The following is a 14,512-nucleotide window of genomic DNA, read 5'->3' as shown; positions in this document are numbered from 1 at the left end:
CAGAGATGCTTTGAGGTTTGGGTTGACTATAAGAAACTAACTTGAGGACAATTCTCTTCAATGCAGCGATTTCATCACTTGGAAAGACCATGCACATTAAAATGAAGCCTTACAAAAAACTATACACCATCTAACCTGCTCAAGGATAAAGTCATGTCCTGCACCATGAGCTTGGTTCCTTACTCTGAGGCAGCATGACAAAGCAGGGGAGAATGAAGCCTAGCATGCTTGAAAAATAACTTTTTAAGCCCCACTGTAATCGAACTGTAAAACAGATGAACAGCTGCTGATTTTCTCGTTTGGAGCAGGATCCACTGATTGGCAAGGTCATTAAGTGTCCAGGAACATAAGAAGCTGCCTTAAAAAGCTGCAGTTTCCTGATTTGTGTTTCATTACACTTTCTCCCTTAAGTTAGAGAAATGACAGAAAAGTACAGGTCAGCTGAAGTGAGTGGCTGAGCACCTGTTGCAGATTAGCTAAGACACACTGGTAAAACGGGAAGGTCATATAGGGCCCACAAACTCTAGCAGGTTTGATGAGGGACCAGGTTCTGATACACTCCTCAGTGAGCATGGGCATCACACTCTGACCTACATGAGAATCTTGTCTGAGAGGATACCAGAGTGATGATAACACTCCAGTACAAATTATTACTGGCAGCATGAACTGAACATCTTAGAACACATTCTCTAGAATAATGAAATAAAGTAAGATGAATGCAGCACAGATTTTCTTCCACTAGTGCAGAGACTGTCTGCTACTTACGTTGCTCCCTTTGGTGCTCTCTAGAAACATCCCACAAAGCCTAGGTCTCAGGCAATGTTCTTTCTCTTCATCTTGTTTAATACTTTTTCCTTTGCTGTGTTAATTTTCACTGCGTTCCTTCTTCTTGCTCTTCATTAATTTGAAAGGCCAATATTAACACATTTTAGCACTTGCTGTGCAAATACATACCCAAGGTGTGCTCAGTGTGGTATTAACAACTCCAGCTCCAGTGCTGCCATTAGCTCTCTCAGTGCAGACATCAAACAACAATATATTATCTTAATGCAAAGCTGTCAACTGCTTACTACATTACACCTACTGTATAGTATTCCCAGGCCAAGATTATATTAACAGCAGTTAGGACAGAGAGCATAGATTAAAAATGTGGACAAAATAACCAGTGCAAGAATACTGCAATTATCCCCAAAATAAACATCAAAACCCCTTACAATTCAAAGTTTCATTTATACTAATAGAAATTCACAGTAAGGTCATCAAAACTATCTCAACTGTGAAAAGTAGTGACAGTCTGCAATAAACAAGCATGTTAGTCTTACAGTACCAACAGCTGCAGTAGCGTCAAATATTTCTACAGTTTAAAAGTAATTATTTCTTTTTCATATGCTGTCTTTGCAGTGAACTCGTATATGGACAGCAAATACATGCCATTTTTTAGCATGTAGAATGGCCTTCTTCTAGAATAGAGCGGAAATACAGGAAAAATGTATTTAAGTTGGACATAGAAACAGCCTTTATCAAAACCCATGTGTCTTCATGCTAAGTCTCCAGAAAGAGTCTTAACTCTATGTTACATTGGTGATCCAATGTATATTGGATCACCTGCTTTTCTAATGTGTATTTTGACTTGCATCCAGAGTTCATGACAGTAAAATAGCACACATCCTTAGCATGTAATTACATGTTCAACTGCCTACAGTGTAAATCATATGCCCTTTAAAAACAGTTACTGGCATATAACTAATTAATGAAATTATTCAGGGTTATTGCCCACATACCAGCAATATTCCTTAGAGAAATTTTACATTCAGGTTTAACCAGTTTGCAGCCCCGCTGGCTTACCACATTATTTTCCATGATAATGGTTTTATCTGGCTTACAAAAACTGCATTTTAAGGAAAAAAAAGCTGTGGTATAAAACAAGGCTGGAAATAAACAGCATTGAAGAGAGTAGCATCATGCAACAGCACACAGCTACAAGGGAAGAGCCTGTAGCCCTTTAGACTCAGGCAGAAAGGGTGACAGCTGCTATTTGGGGAGAAGGAGGCCTAGAGGTCACTTATGCTTGGCAGCATGTTTTGAAAAGTTGCATATGATCACCCTTCTGGCTCCTACTGGGAAAGGAAACGTCAGCTGAAAGGAACCGGGAGCTTCCCCCATAACCTGGCACTTGAGGGGAGACTTTGGCTTGAAAAAGGGCCCCACTCCACATTGTGTGTGTTGCTCTGACCTTTCTCTCTTATTTGGAGTCTAGCCTGTCAAATTTTGTCCCTTAACACCCAAGCCCCAGCAATGTGAGTTAAAGTTATGCCACTGGCCCTAGAACTGTATTTCCTTTGTTTGCGGCTGTTTCAGCAAATTCTTCTTAATCACTTAATGCAATTTATATGTATAATTGTGAGCCACATGAGTATAAAGAGGTAGGCATGGCACCAGAAATGTTCGTGGAACCACCTTTGCTTACACCAACGGCTGAATTTGGTCCAGTATTTTTGCACAGAAAGGCAATGTGTAATGTTACTGCAACACATTTGCTCTGGCACTGTCTCACTGCTGCTGGCACAGACACAACTCTTTGATATTGAGTAGGTAAATGATTTTCCTTGCCAGCTTTCTATCTGTAACTTTGACTACCAGTAATATTTGCTAGCTACCATCAGTATGGCAGCTTTTAAGTTTTGTTTCAGTTGTAGCTCAGACATTAAAACAAAGCTAGAGGCAATGCCTGTCCTAACAAGTCATGATATTCTGTGATTATGCACTTCTGCGTCATCTCAAAATGACAGTATGTTCCATGAAAAAGAAAAGGAAGGGGGTGTAGGATTATGTCTGCACTTACCAGAAAGCACAAAAACACATCTCTGTCTTCATTCCTGTGAACAAAATGTATCCACAACTCTCCATGAAAGAACAGACTGCAACATTGTAAAACAGTCAGCAAAACCACCTGGGTGAGGCTGGGTTTTGGGACAGGAAAGGAAGAAGGTGAACAGCTATTAATACCAGATTTTTAACTCCTAAATCTTAAGATTTAAGATGTTAAAGTAGGATAGTTTCTTACCAACAGCTTCCCAGAAACCACAGGGGCCAAACTGTACTTTAATGACACTTTAATTTGTATTTTAACTTTATATCAAAACATCAACAAATGTGATTCAACCTATAAGGCTGACTGGACAAATCCTACATAATTTATGGCCTCCTTTCTTCCATGCTGGCATATTAGTTTACTGAGTAACAGAACAGCACTTCAAATACAATGCCTTTTTGAGTGTCTAATAACAGAAATAACAATCTCATACAATTAAGAGATAATATTTCTACTCAAAACATGGGATCTAGTTTAGAAAGGTGCAGTGCTCCTACCTATAGATAAGAGTATGCCTCACAAATGGGAAGGGGCTTGTGCAAGAGAAACAGGGAGGATATTTGGCTTTGTTCGATGTGCAGTTTCACACTACAGCCAGCTGAATGCAATGGGGAGATTAATTCAAATGATCTCCTACTTTTTGTCCTCTCTCCAGTATTTTTCTCTTGCTCCTGCTCATATCCCATTCTGCTCTCAGGAGTTGCAGGGCTGGCCAGTGAGAATCTTAGACAGATGGTGGATCAGCCCCTGTGCCGGTTCAGTGAGCTGATCCAATGCTCCCTTCAGCAGAAAGATCACTGGATCTGCTGTACTTATGCCAGTGTTTTCTCCAGAGCTGTAGCCATCTCTGGCTGTATCTCAGACCCAGCATATGAAGCACCTCATAATCCTGTGACTTGAATCTGTGGGGCTGACAATCAACCAGCTATTCCCAGCCTCTGCTAAATTAAGTTAAACAATGACAGCTAATTTTGTAATTTAAAGTGACGGTATTGATGTTACACCCAGTGCATATTTCTTTGAATGCTGCCCATCAGACTGCCCTACTTTCTGAAGGTTGTGAGGGTGCTATAATGAAAGAGATGCAAATGCTTCATAATACCAGCAGAACTTCATAAAGACACTGTTTCTGAAAATTACCAATCATCAGCCAGGGCCTGTTATTGCTAGCAGCACTTGAGGCTCACAGCCTGAGGAACACCACTGCTGCCTCTGCTCCTTTGCATGACTTGTTTGTCTCGTATCCTCCACTGACAGGTCAGATTGTAATCTCGGGTGAATTGTAAGCAGCACTATGTATCTGGAAATGTCTGCTGAGATACATGTTTATGTATGCTGTGTGCCCAAGATTAGTGCTTGGCCCGGCACCAGGAGTTAGGAAACCAGACCCTACCCAGGAGTTAAGAAACTTGCTTACATTTGTTGTGTACTATTTAAAACATAAGAACAAAGAGGAAAACACCCAGCACTGATCCTTGCTGATGTGGAAAGTCAGACTAAGACACCTATTTAAATTTCACAATGTTGAGGAATATCTATTACTTCAGGATGACAGTTGTGCTGAGCTTGTTGTGCAATAGGGATTTACAAGAACTTCTGCAAACTTACCCTCTTAGGTACCAAACGAACTTAAGCCTCCCCATGTTTGCTACACAAAGTTCATTTTGGTGCTGAAATAGTTCATGGCACTCTTTGTCCCATACTTGCTTCACACCCTTCAGCAAGCAGCATGTCATGTAGACCTGGAGGCTGATCCCTGCTGACACATAGGGAATGATCTTGCAGTCAAGAGCAGGGTCTTTTTCTGCAGGATTTTTCCACAGTTTTTTTTTTTTTTCTTTTCTAAGGGAACAGAATAAAGCCAGTAAAGACTTCGAATTTCCAGGACTACTCTTTAAAGCATACCCTCTCTCACATCACAGGTTCATGGGGGACTCTGGAACTGAAATATGGTGGACGCTGGTCTCTCAGAGGCAGTCAGTGAGGTCTAGGGAGCTGGCCTAGGTTCAGGCAGCTCTCAGTGCACTCGCGGCAGCCTGGAGGAGCCACTGCCTCCAAATCACAGAGAACAGTTGCAAACCCACAGCCCTAGATTGCTCACTTCCCTAAGACGTGTTAAAAAGGTAGAGGAGAGGAACCCCAGCCTGCCAGAGGGGGTTTGCTGGTAAGTAAACAGCAGATAGGGCTCCACTCAGGTCAGCAGTGAGCGCAAGACAGATGCCCAATTTTGAAAGGTGTCCAAGCAGAGCAACATTGAGCCCTCGTAAAACTAGGTGCTGAAGTTGGGCTCTTACAGCAACAATTAGTTGCTTACATAAGTGACCTGATTTTTCAAACGTGCTGAATATCCAACAGTTCCCATGGACTCCAATTAGGGCTGCTGGCTGCTCAGCAGTTTTGGAAATCAGACCATTTCTTTGGATGCTTTAATATGGGCTTGGGGATGCTGGCTCTAGCCACACCAACTTACAAATTCTGGTCATGCTATTTCTGCAGCAGAGGCAACCCCAATAAAGCTGAGCAGAGCTAGAAGTCATTCTAGAAAAGGAACATGACAGCACTTGGAAAATCTTTCTGGTCTGCTGACATGAAGAAATGAAGTTGAAATTCCTGTATTATTTTTTGATAATCATCTGTAAGATAAAATAAGAATGCATATGTCCATCATACTTCACTATTTGCCATTTTGCTTGCACTTTGAGAGAAGTCACAAAACACCAGGAACTGATTTTGAAAAACCATTAATTTAGTATACATTCCGCTTGCCCATCCCAAAACACAATGTACTTTACCACAAGGAAAGGCTTGGACTTCTTTTCATAACAAAGAAAAGAAAACAGCAATAAATAAAAGAACTAGGAGGCAACGGTCAGTGTTGAAACTTGTTCTCAGGTTGTTCTGCAAGGCTTCCTTCAGTCTACCCCCACCTTCTAACCCTCCACAGGGAGAAATGCTTGGGGTGATAGGTAGCAATGGGCTTCAGAAACATTCTGATAATAATGAAAATTTTGCATTCCCCTTCAAACTCCATCCAACCGAATGGAAGCTCTTGTTAGCCATTGATAACACTTAACAGTTGTCCAACAGTCAGAAGTGATAGTCCAATAGTCAGCAGTGAAAGTGTACAGCGTAACCTGAGTTTACTCAGGTTACTTGTAGCACTGGTATGAATGAGACAAGCTCTGTTAGAGATATTCGTAACTCTGTACTTTAAGCAAGCTCTTTCTACATCCTGACATCCCAGTCACTCTGCAGTCTCTTTCACCACTGTCTATTTAATGTGCCCCCATGCTAATCTGGAAATGTGAAAACAAGGTTGAGAGCCAGCACAGGTTGTCTGAGCAGTGACAAAAATGTGCTTTTGTTAGGTATTCAGCTTAAGCTTCTGTATTTGGCTCCCCAAAATAGGCATGCTTGGCAAGCCTGATGTTAAATTAATTACTAATACTGGCTTTCAGCAAATTTTCTGTAAGTTTTTACACTGATTTATTCTCCTGGCAAGCATTTTCTAAGTTCTGAAAACATATTTAGATATTATCACTAACTTATGTAACACTTACAGAAAGCATGGCAAGTAGTATGGAAAGGGAGCTAATTTTCATTTGTATAGCTGATAGAATCATGTAATTATATGTTTGCCTGTGGCCTGTTTGCATGCTGATTCCTGTCTCCATAATGTTAATGTAATTATGTAAAATCTTCACCATGAGTCACATAGGAAACTTCAAAGACAATGGAGTTCATTCATTTGTATACTATGTATTTCCCAAATTTAAACAGTAAAGTTATCATCACAGCATCCCCCAAGGGGTCAACCCAAGTGATAACAATTCCCTTCCCTTTCCCTTGTAAGTATTGCTCAGAGTATTAAGTAACTTTCTCATGGACATTCCAGAAAGGGTAATATGTAATCTATGACTTCACATAAAACAAAGAAATCCCTGCTCCTCTCCTATAATGGATATCCACTGAATAAAGACAATTCATTCTTAACCATATTTACTTTGACATAACAGGGACATTTCATAGCCTGTGATAACAATTTCATAAAAGTGTCCATTTACTCAGGAGAGCTTTTGCTGCAGTAGTGGAGGTAATGATGCTTGTAACACCATTTCTCTTTCTCTTCTGTTTTCGCTCCACCCTAAGTGCCTAAACACTGATTGCCAATCTTCTGGAAGGCGTTTCTTCTAAATAAATAGAAGTAGGACCGTTAGTCTGGGGTTGGCCGGTGTAAGGCTTTGTCCTTTGAGAAAAATCCTGGCATCCATTTTTAAGATCCAATGGTTGAAGGGACCTGGACATACTGGAGAAAAACTATCTTTATGGGCTGTCCAGGTGCTCCATTGCTAGAGTTTCAAATTAATCTCTGCCTGAACACTTTGGGGAAAAAAAAGGAAAGAGTTTTGTTGTAATGTTGAGTGAATCTTACTATTTGGAATGAGAGAACTAATGTATTTTTTCCTTTCTGTCCCATCAGAGCACTACAGAGTTGTATTTAGGATTTGATTTGTCATTCCTCATTACTGACAGGAAGGGAAGTTTTCATTTGTTATTCATAAGAATAATAGAGAATGCTGGATTTCACAAGATATCAAAAAATTTGGTCACAAATCCAGAAGGTTTTATCAATGCTACACAAATATTTGTAAGTCATCAGTGATGTGATTTTCTCAAATGGGTGTCAAACTTTAGAGACTGAGTCACTGATTCCTGAATTTAAAAGGCTCCTTTGCTTCCTGGACTACCCTTACTTCTTTCTCACCTGTATGCCTCAACCCTGAATTCCACTGCAGTTTTGTAGGTTCAAAGCTAGCCACAGCTGGTGAAAATTTTCAGCAAGCAGGTAGTAGACAGTCATTGTAGCTAGGTAACGACTATGTTCATGTATAAGAAAGATCTTAACTTGACTGGGGCCCTGGAAAACATATCAATTAAAAAATTATTTTTTCTCCAACTCCTGCATAGATCAATGTACTTAAATTTAATAAGCATACTAATGAAATGTAATTCCAGTTACTATTCAGAAATAACAAGGTCAACCAAACTCATCCCAATAAAATCTTTCAGTCAAACATTTGTTATGTATTTTCTCTATGGATTATATATCTACTGCATTAAAGCCCACCTTAATACTGTTCTTCTAAAATACAACAATGTTAAGCATTCAGGATTTAGGAAATCCTGGCACTTAAGGCACCCTGTGCAACCTTAATTCAACCTCTGTGGTACATATGTATTGTCATCATGTACGGTGAGACAGTCACATAGTGGTTTCTTCTTACAAGACCTCTGCCTCTTTCAATTACTTAAGAAGGACAGTGCCCTGTAAGTTTTTAATATTTAATTCTTTCCTCATGCAGTACACTGTTGCCTAATGCGTTATTTATTTAACACTATTCAAGCCTACTCTGAAAAAAAACACATAAAATTTCCTCAAGGGCTTTTCTGTGGTGCGTACCATAACAGTGCTGCACACAATGATACACAAATGTTAATGAATCATTTCACAGGTTAAGAAGTAAGGTAGAGACATTAAAACCTGATAAGCAGTTTCAAATGTCTGCAAACTTTCCAATTATTATTTAGCATTGTATTTTCAAAGCTCATCTTCCACTAACTACAGCTGCAGCACTAAGCATTCAACATTTCTGCAGCTCAGTCTTACAGCCTCAAGTCAGAAGATCAAGAAATATGGGGGAAAAAACAATGGCCAGGCTTGGGAAGTCACTTTGATGTTGCCTAGTTAGGGCTTCCTTCTGGAATAATCCAGGTTTACAAAACTGGTCTGAACCAACCATAAAATGAATTTCTAATTGTAAAGATTCCAGTCTGGACTTTAGAAAAGTTATGTCAAAACTGGAATGTGTCCATGAGTGTCTTTGTTCTGATAGATTGGAGTTTTGCGACAAAAACATTGTGTAGAAAAATTCCCAAACAGTTCCCTTTGCAGTAAGGACATGCCAAGAAACCAAATTAAGGTTGTTCCAACATTCTTTTTCTGGTATTTCTTAGCTTTTTATGTGCTTTAGAGTGTATCCATAATAATAATATAAATCATTTACCAGTGTGTGTGGGCACTCTGTATCCATATCAGTGAATGCAGATGTGTTCATATTGACAACTGCACATAGACACAGATGTGCTGGGACATGGTACTACATTGACTGTCAGCATTCTTATTTTCATTTGTGTACTGCAATTAAGCAGGATAGAAACAGTATCTGCTGCTTCTGACATTTTTTATAAGCAATGACAGACATGTCACTTATGAATATGATTTATTGGTAGACTTGGCTATGCTGGGTTAATAATTGCACTCACTGATCTGAATGGTCTTTCTCAACTTAAATAACTCTATGTTTCCATGAAGGTGACTCAAGCTTTAACTTACACCGTAGAATCAGGTTAGCAATTTTCACAGCTATGAACAACTATACACAGAAAATAAATAGATTTTCAAAATATTGTTGTATTCATTGTTGTTGTATTATTTACTTCTCTAGACATGTTTCTAATTCATTCAGGAAGGATATTACAGGCGAGGGTTAGGAGATGGGGAGAACTTTGCAATGGGAATAGGCTATACCTTTATACTAGGTGTTATACAGAAAGAATTTTAATAAAGTCACCAATTGTATTACATCAGTGCATCCTCTTAAATCCCGTTGAGATTTTCCTAAAGAGAGCTAAGCCATTTGCTTCAAACATCTTATCTATTTCTGTCACTACACAAATCCCCTAAATATTTCAGTCACAGCAAGGCCAACTGAAATGGTAAATTACCTTGTATACTAAAGGGAAAAGTGTTGAATAGCACTAGGTTTGGATCCTGCTGAAAATGAGGCTGCTGGGATTGAAGACAACTGCAGGAAAATCAGAATTATAAGCAGCATCATCCCTGTCCAACTTCTACACTAGTGCCTATTGGTAACATTCCTTTATAATTCTCCTTGCTTTTATTTTGTCTGATGAGACATTGCTATTTTTCTAAGCGCATGTTGAAAGAGAATGGACAAAGGATGGCCTCACCTATTATTCTTTGCAGTGGAACTGTTTGCAGACAGGTCATCAGAGGCTACTGCAGCTTTGGAAAAGCTGATGATAATACAATGAAAGCATTTCTGAAACCTAAGGCTGCCTCTGCTGTACTTTTCCTTCTTTATTTTACAGTGTCAAATGCTTTTCTTAGCACCCTTTAGCTAATTTTGGAAGCAGGCACTTTTATTAGATGGATGGTTTTAACCTGGGAATAAAGCTAGCAGCACCAGGGCACAAACCCAAGTGACTCAGATAAGGTTCAAATTCACTTACAAACTTATTCATAAAATTCTACAATGAAGGACAAATCCAAAGAACAATTAGCTTCTGCCACTACATGAATTATCTTTCTAACAAAACCACCAGAGCGTTAACTGTAATCCCAGGAACTGACAATTCATAATGATGACATCAGTCTGCAAAGGGAAAGCAAAAAGAAATGCATGGTAAGTATTATTATCCTCCCTTATTCTCTAGGATTATTATTTGTGGTTTGTGGTACCATCACACTTGGGACACAGCCTTTCAATTGTAAGATTTGACACTGGAATTTTTTAAGATGTCCTTATCAGGAAAAGACATAAGGATTCTATTTTCAGCAAAGATCCTGAATTTTGAGGCTTTTCCACACCCTTTATAGATGAATCTGAAGTTTAAAGGCAAGTCGGGAAGTAAATGACATCTTTACTAATGGGGAGCGAACTCCAGAACACATGCCTGTAATTCTCATGTGCTATTAAAGCACCTATAGTTGGATATTATTAAATAGAGCAGGGATAATTAAGCCACAAAATTTTGATTGATCCTTCAAAATTTGACCTTATTTATACTAGTAAGCAACTCTAGTGAGCTCTGCTCTCACATCATGAATGAGACCTTCAGGAAAGGGCTGGTCATACACTTTGCTGTACACCAGCAGATACACTTCATCAGTACAACCCCATCCCAAGGCCATGGAGGAGGTCCCATTGTTCTGGACTCTGCCTCAATACCATACTAGTTCTGGCATGGCCATCTTTTGTCCCCAACCACCTTTCAAGACAGCACCAAGTCACAGAGGTACATTACAGTCGTGGCATCTGTGTGGAGATGGATCTCCACAGCAGCATACTGTTTTGCATTAAAGAATTCCGGCTCTCCTTCTCATTCATCTAGCCTGCTCCTTGCCCCACTAATGCTGGCCTCTGAATTGGCTTGCTCCTCTGTGACTTAGGAAATTTGGCATCTTCATGTTAGATGTCAGAGGCATCTCCTCCTGTCCCAAACAGCCGCCCTCACCTGAGTTGCTGCACTGCCCCTCCAGGAGACAAATGCATGCCTTAGGGCTGTTCTGCTTGGTCTTGTAACATAACTGCTCACTGTTTTCCGGGGACTGGCCTTAAGATCTTGGAGTGTTGCCATCCTGCTGTCAACCCCACCCCCCTGTCCCCACCATCACCCCTGTCTTTGTTTTCACTGATGTCTAGTACTTTAAAGCATTAAGTCTGCCTGGGTAGGTATCAGATGTCAAGGGGGATGACAGTATAGCAATGCTGTCACAAAGGAAAACTAACAGTGTATTTCTATTTTGGCAGAAACCAGTCGTTCATGTGGGACTGGAATCTCACTAAGTTGTGGCTCTGCCACTTGTACCGTGCAGGTAGCACGGACATGATGCCTGGTGGAATACACATGCCTGCTTAGCATCTAGATTTTAAAATACAGCTATGGGTGCGCTAGAAGAAATACATGTTTTCCCGAGAACTAACTTCAGTGTTTGGATTCAGAAAATTCCCTGCTGGGCTTTTTAAAATAGGCTGTCATATTTACATGCCTCCAAGAAGGAACTTCAAAAAATTAAAAATAGTTCTTTCTCATATAATGATGATACAAAGATACCATCTTTGTTTTCCTGTTCTGAATTGAAATTCATGCTTAGAGGGAAGTGGAAGGGAATCTTCAACTCTCTCTTTTTTTTTTTTTTTTTTTTTTTTTTTAACTTTCTTGAAGACTGACACCAAAATGTATTTATATGGGTTGGGCACATTTTTTCCTTGAAAGAGGTCAGAGGGGTGAAATCTCAGTTTCCTCTGACTTCATGTGGAAAGAGGCCACGGCATATTTCTGCTGAGTGTTTATATTTTATTGGGAAATTTCTTTCTTTTTCTACTTTAAACAATTTATGACATTTTCTGGAAATCAAGGGCAACAGCAACATGTTCAGACCAACTTAAAAAGCCAGCAAATTCACACAGATGTTGGGACAAAAGCTTTCCAGTTCATTATTTTGAAGTAAAGTCAAAGAGAGAGGTCTAATGCCACGCTTGGTTTCGTTTGGTTTGTAGTTATTTGAAACACAGTGGCAGCCTCTCCTGAAGAGGAACCTGAGTAGAAAATGAGGATGAGGAAAGACTGTAATTTCCACATGATCTCTGTGCACCTGCATGCACCTGCATGCATGCACACGCACACTGTGTTTACAGATGTATGGCTTCAACTGCAGTGTCCCAGGTAGAGCAGCCAAGGACTGTTCCTGACCTGTGCAGGTCAAGAGAAGTGAAGAAGAAGGTTTGGTGCTGCAATGAGCACACAGTCTCCCAGCAGGTGGGGGTTGCCTAGTGAACTCCATTCTCCTTCTGGCACAGCTGGAATCTTCAGCCTTCCTGCCATGGGGCTCTTTCTCAACGCTGTAATCCAGCCACAAGCCTGGAAGGCAATGCTAGAACTATTATAAAAGGCAAAAGAGTTGTTGCAGTTACTGCTTAAAGCCAATTCAATCCACTATCGAAAACACTGGGGTTTGTTTGAAAGAAAAAGCTCACTGTACTGGTATGTAAAGAGATAACTGATGTCAGCAATAAAAGAAAGATTAACTGACCTGTGAAGGATTTACTGAATCCTCCCAGCTACAGTATACTGTTTTCTTCCATTTAATACCTTAATTGCATCCACAATTCTTTGGACACCAAAGGTTAATGCAAGAATGCTATATCCCCTGGTGTGCAGGCTGTTAGTTCCATCTCTTCATCTAACCTTCCAAGTAAAAATCAGTTCTTAGATGTGGAAGAAATTAAGAAAGATATGATTAATACTTAATAAGCTGTTCTCTAGTTTCTGTTCTCTTGGGAGAGGCCGTAGCAGCAATGATCAGATCAGTGCCAGCCTTCCTGCATCACACTTTGCACAATCAAAATCCCCTAAGGTTTGGTGCAATCTGCAAAAATCCTGGAAGACTGTGTTTGAATCACTGATTTCTGATGTTGCCTTTGGCCTTTAAAACTTCAGTATTTGGGTTTATTTTCCATAAGATCACTAGTTAATACAACTGTTCTCTCAGTATAGGATATGCAAACATTGGAACCAAAAGTTATCCTGAATAGTTTTCATTCTAGTGCCACCTTCTAGGAAAGATTTCAAACTACTTTGCTAAGCACTAATGAAATAGCCAAGACTCAAAACACTCCTTGGAGTTTAATAAGATTCACTCTTACCTTTTCTGGTCCTTCCTTTCCTCATGAAGCAGATGAGACACCGTAGTTACAAGCAATTTGGCCAGCTTGAGCAGCCCAGAACAGTGGAATGTTGTCTATGAAGAAACATTGCCCAAAATGGCAATAGAGACCTATGCTCCAGATACCATAGGTCACACTGACTTGTCCATGAATTAATTTTAATTTATTCCTGACAGTTACCACTTGCACACAGCTTGTAAACTAGACTTATAAAACTAGCTAGGACTCCATTTCAGTTTATTCATGCTTTGTTTCTCTCTACTTCTGAATAAAGCCTGTGATGCTATTTTTAGACACCAAGAAATGTTTTTCAAGTATTCCATCGCAGCCATCATTTAAAATGGCTGTTTACTATTTGATGTGACTAATTAATCTCAAAAAAAAAAAAAAAAAAAAAAAAAAAGAGTAAAACTGATCAGCAACATCAAAAAGCAGCCCTCTCATTCTATTCACATGAAGACATTTCTTAGGACATTTCTTAGAACCTTAGGAAAAGTAATGAAGCACATTTGACAGATTAGAAATAAACAATTGCAGTTAAGAACTTTAAAATGAAACTTAAGTAAAAGTCCAGCACAAGAAAAAAGTGGGCCAATGTCGAGGCCATCTGACTAAACTTGCAAATTTCACAAAGATTACATTATTTTCCCACTATTAGAAATACCTGTCTGGATCACTCCTGATGGGAGAATCCTGTCCAAGTTAGATGTAGCAGCTTAGACAGGAGACAGAAATTCTGCATCAGGAAATTAGCCAGTTAATTAAGTATTTGTCAACAGGAAAAAAGCTACAGGCACAGATGGATTCCCAACTGAGATTTTTAAGCTTTTGGAAGTAATATCATCTTCTAAGCTGTTTAGAATCTTTAATTATGTTTTTGAAGTCAAGGGCAGTTAAAACTGAATGAATCTGATGGCAATGCTGTCACCTTTAATGAAGATAAACCAGTAAGCCTGTTGCCATTTGCCAAGTTATTTCAATATTTAAAAATACCTACAGATAATTTGGCAAACAGATTGGAAAACTGCATAAAGCACTTGATTGGCAGAGATCAGCTTAGTTTGAGTTCTGGCAGGTGGATAACATCTGGCAGCTTATGGATTGAACT

At 39.5% G+C, this 14,512-nt stretch overlaps 1 long non-coding RNA gene across 1 annotated transcript; it reads right to left on the bottom strand.

The window, feature by feature from the left end:
• Positions 1-7,627: 7,627 nt before the first annotated feature.
• LOC137464416 (uncharacterized) lies at positions 7,628-13,786 on the bottom strand. The gene is made up of 3 exons (XR_010994226.1): positions 13,384-13,786; positions 8,938-9,068; positions 7,628-7,790 (listed from the first exon to the last, which is right to left on the bottom strand). It is a non-coding gene; the product is annotated as an uncharacterized lncRNA (long non-coding RNA).
• Between the last annotated feature and the right edge of the window lie 726 nt (positions 13,787-14,512).

This window comes from Anomalospiza imberbis, chromosome Z, assembly GCF_031753505.1.
Source record: "Anomalospiza imberbis isolate Cuckoo-Finch-1a 21T00152 chromosome Z, ASM3175350v1, whole genome shotgun sequence".
NCBI lineage: Eukaryota > Metazoa > Chordata > Aves > Passeriformes > Viduidae > Anomalospiza > Anomalospiza imberbis.
The sequence above is the reverse complement of the archived record's forward strand: the minus strand, read 5'-3'. Positions and strand labels throughout refer to the sequence as shown.